The 4,794-nt window shown below is 39.0% G+C and overlaps 1 long non-coding RNA gene across 1 annotated transcript in view; it reads left to right on the top strand.

Annotated features, from left to right (window-relative positions):
• The first annotated feature begins 394 nt into the window (after positions 1–394).
• Positions 395–4,794, top strand: part of LOC109306245 — a 17,386-nt gene continuing 12,986 nt past the window's right edge. Inside the window, exon 1 of the long non-coding RNA XR_002099905.1 lies at positions 395–656. This is a non-coding gene — a long non-coding RNA (uncharacterized LOC109306245). The remainder of the gene's footprint in view (positions 657–4,794) is intronic.

The following is a 4,794-nucleotide window of genomic DNA, read 5'->3' as shown; positions in this document are numbered from 1 at the left end:
CTGTACTTAGCCTTAAGGTACAGTCAGTGACAGGCAATATGTTCTACCTTTGGTATAAAATATTACAGTAAAGTAAGCTATCTTGCATCTCTTGCACACTAAGAGTGGAATTCCACTTCCCTCTGTGCATTTAAATGACAATTTTCTAGCTGTGTAAGTGGCATTTCTGGCACATAGGTGATTCAATTTGCCCTCTAGTGTGGATGCAGAAGCATATATATATAAACTGAGCATATACAGCAGGCTGTACATTGCCTGGGTACATACACAGCTATGTACATGCAATTATTTTTTATGTGTACCTACTTCTAAAAGTCTGAAAAGCATAGCTGGACACCCGCCCCGAATGTATTAGACTCTGTAGAAGGACCTCCCATGTTTTAGTCCCAGTAGCTGAATGGTTAGGACACTTGCCCAGAAAACAAGAGCTCTAAGACTCCCTCAGCTGGAAGAGATTTGATTCTACATCTTTCTAACATGTCAGTACAGTGCTCTAGCCACCATGCTATGGGTTAGGCACTATCAAATTTCCTCTCCAGTGTCCATTTTGACAGCCAAGAGAGCCAATAAGTGGGACCAGGAAGAAGAAGACAAGCTGTATGGTGTATGGCTGTTTGAGAGTGATGCTGTCTTGGAAGGGGTCTTTGTCTCCCTGGGTGAGTCCCCTAATCACTTAGTTATTGAGGTGAAAACTTGGAAGGATCCTGCTCTACCCTATGCTTTTTCCTGGACTTACACTTGGGGGTGTGTATGTAGTCATTTACTTACTCTGCCAGTGTGTAGCCCACTGTGCATGCCTAGTCTCTTTGTATTTGGTTATGTGGCCACACTGCAGGGGAAGTTAAATTTCAACTTACTTGCATGTTAGTGCCAAAAATGCCACTTGTACAGCTAAAAACTGCCTTTAGATGCGCCAAGGGTAGTAAAATTCTGCTCTAAAAATGTCCACATTGAGGGTAACCATGGAGTAGTGAGTGGACTATACAGTTACCTCCTAGCTTATTTCATGCAAACGTCTCCATGCATACAAACCCTCCAGGAGACAAATTCTTAAGGGTTGATTTCCATTTGTGTAGGGTGAAATTTGCGCACACAGCTATCTGTTCAAATACAATTGTTATCTGATTAAAATGATGCAAATCCTTGAATTGTTAAAATACACACAAAGCAACTGCACCCGGCAGGAAAAGACACATGCATGTACACACATCATTTCTGCTTGCACAGATGCATACCCAGTAGAGGTCCTTTTAATAATTTACTACTAAGTCTGTGCCATAAAAAGACCTGGACTGGGAATAGCGGCCAAGCATTAAAAGGCAAAAAGAAATCTTTTGCTGCCCAGTGAAGCCTTGTTTTCACAAAGAGACTGTTGTTTTCACCACCTTGAAGCAGCATCCTTCTCAAACATTCTATTTTAGCAAAACAGGAAATTGTCAGATGAGTGGTAGAAGGTAGCACACTTGTTTTGCAAGAATTTATCTTTTTTTTGTAATTTCACAATTGATATTTCCATATTTACTATGAAATTCTGTTGCAACCCCCTGTCCCAAAGCTCATTTATTTTGATCATATCTATCTAGTTCTCCAGCTTCACCATTGGTTCAATTTATGTACTAATATCAATGAGCTCAACTGTACATTTGTATTGCAGATGGGTGTTTGGTTTTATTTAAGAAGATGAGGACAGAAATGAAATGTTTCTGGAGCTGGCAATACAATATGCAACCTTTTCTCTTCTATACCACTTCTTCTAGTGCGGTGACGAATTCAAGTTGTTCCTGCCTGACCTGTTTAGTGGCGGTAAGTGAATTTGGTGGATTCTGTCCAATTCATGATGGACACACATTCACATTACATGGAGCAAACTGGAATTGGTACTTACAGGTTCTGAAGACTGAAGTGACATGGCACCTGAACAACCAGCTCAACTACAAGTGGTTGTCCCACATAGTTAAGATACATGGGGTGGCATGGGGGACACATACTGCTGTTGCCTTTGCAGTATTTACTTTATGCACAAGTGGATGGCTAAACTGTTAGATGTTTTCAGGGATCTTACTCTGGCATCTTTCATGGCCATTAAATCCCAACACTATTTTTTCATATTAAAAAGATATGGCAAGACTGGGGGCATTTTTCGGATCCTCTTAGCATTTTTGTCATTAATATGTTATTATTATAATTTAGACAACATGTCCTTAAATTGTACTTTAACACATGCAAATCTGTGAATCTGAAAGAGGCGAAGTTTAAGTATGCTATTAAAAATGTGGTGAGAGATTTTTAAATGTTTTTCTAGGCTTAAAAACTCTGTATTGAAATAGCAGATTTTGGAAACAAAATCACCACTGAGGCTGTTTCTATCTAAGAATAAATCTCCTTTAAATAAGGAGCACTAGTTATGTAGTTAGAGAGGCCAAAACATTATAGCCTCATAGTTCAAAAAAAATTACAACAACAAGAGAATTTAAAGTCCTTTTGGAGAGAAAAAGAAGAAAAAGGAGGAGGAGGAAGGGGGAGGGGGAGAAACAAAAGAGAAAAGTCTGTCTTTCAGTTCCAATAGGTCTTGATGTTTAAAATCTCTGAAGTTTTCTTATGTGTTATGAAAAGCTACAAATTTATCTTTTGCCATTTTCCCAAGGGAAGCTGACCCAAATCCACCAGCAGCAGTTGAAAAGGTTTTTCCAAGCTTTATCAAATGGCCCCAACAGAGCCCAGCTTAAAATTAAAAGCTTCCCCTACCAGAGGGAATATATGTGACTTTAATAACTGAAATGTGTTTTTACTTTCTATTACAGGGGTCAAAAGGTTTCTAAACAAACCAAATTTATCAATTATTTAGAGCTGATTTCTTCTGAAGTGGTATTTCTAAGATATTATTTGGTGGATAAATTCAATGTTCTAAGGCCAGCAGCAGCATTTTATTCATAACAAATTTCTCTTAAACTGAATTTGCTGGGGCAACTTAATTTTCACTATCGTGTTTGCACTGTGGAAATATCAACTGAAGTGTTATAGGGCCTAACTAGTGGGCTTTTCAACGAGAAATTCCATATAAGCATGCTTATTCAGCACCACCCTGCTTGCCATTTATTGCTTAAGAAATGAACTGGTACTCTGTGTTTGCAGCAGAATTTCTTTAGCCTCTGAAATATTCTTTAAAAAAACCACAAGGCACCTTTACAGTCAGGAAACAATATCTTAAACTATATTGTCACCCTCGCAGTAGAAGAAAATAAGATAACTGTCAAAAGTTTTGTTAAAGGCATTTTAAAATAAAGGACACACACACACACACACACACACACACACACACACACGAACACTACTGGATTTCTCTGAGGAAGGAACACTGTATTTTGGTTGCTGTGGAAAGTACTTTAATAACAGTAAACTCAGAAAGTGACCATTCTTGGTTCCTAATAGGGTCCACAGACCATGTAAATACCATGTTTGTTAATATTAGTTAAACATACATTGGGTTTCTGCCTAAAATCTGCCATTCAGTGCAGGCAGAAGACATTACAGAACAGTTCATAAATTCATGTTAAATGAAACCAACCATCCAGGAGCTGACTTTTTGCCATCTTTAAAATAGCTGCCTTTCTAGCAGGAAAGCTGCAGATTTATTTATGCCAGTAAATATAAAGTAGTAATACAATCAAGGTGTTATACAGGTTTCTTTTAAGCAAAAGAATTTGGCCATTAATAAACAAAAATATCTGGAATAGATTATCCTTATTCACATTTGTTTTTATTTTCTTCCTTAAAAATCGTATTAAGTAAAATAAAGCATCACTTTGTGACTGACTGAAAATAGAACTTTCTTCTAGCAAGGGGCTATTTCAGCAATATGAATTACTACAGAAAATGAAGAAGGAAAAATAGCCTTACCGTAACCCCCACTCCCCCACAAACTAAAGAGAAAAACAGAAAAAAATGAATTAGCCATATCTGATCCTAGATCATAGGGATATTAAAGTGGTATGGAGTCTCTTACTTCTCAGGGACTGATTCTGCTAATAATTCATTGATGGCCCAGGCTCTGACTGACAGGACTGAGAAGGATACTGAGGAAACAGCTTGAAGAGCCTAATAAATCTAGGCTTAGTTCTACAGTTTGCTCTCTGGGGTTAAACTCTAAAAGAGCTAGATTTGCATCTGGATTCAGTGCTGTTGAAATCTTGTAAAAAGTTGTCCCAACAATATGATATAATCAGTGATTATTCTGAGTATCCGGCAAAAGGAAGGGCAATTTTGCATCTTATCAACTAACTAAAACAGATATGCATAAGCTTTCATAAGCAGCAGCTTACTTCATCAGACGCCGATGAAAATCTTAGATGTGAGATTTTGGCCACATTCAAATAGGAATTAGTATATAACCTTATTCTGGTCCCACCTGAGAAAAAAATGGTGGTGGCCAACTTAGAACCTTCCCACTTGAAGCTAAAACAGGTTTGAATTTGAGGTTTATTTCTGGCCCATCTGAAGGTGGCTTGTGAGAAAAGAATGGACAGGCATCCAAATCACAAGGTTGTGCAATCACTGCCTTTCATGAATGCTAAATTTATTCTCTGAGGCCTGTTCCTCTATGTCCATCAGCAGTGCTGTAGCAAGGAGGGGGAGGGCAAGTGGGGCAACTGCCTTGAGCACTGAAGCAACGGGGTGCCAACAGGCACTGCCCAGCTGGGGCAGGGTGTGGGACAGAGCCTCAAGCAGCTCATTTGGGGAGGGGGTGCGGGGATGGGGGGAGGAAGGCTTCCACTGCTGTGTGCAGTCCTGGGCAAT

This window comes from Crocodylus porosus, unplaced genomic scaffold (genome assembly GCF_001723895.1).
Source record: "Crocodylus porosus isolate Cpor-Errol unplaced genomic scaffold, CroPor_comp1, whole genome shotgun sequence".
In the NCBI taxonomy this organism is placed as follows: Eukaryota; Metazoa; Chordata; order Crocodylia; family Crocodylidae; genus Crocodylus; species Crocodylus porosus.
This window is presented reverse-complemented; position numbering and strand designations above follow the sequence as displayed.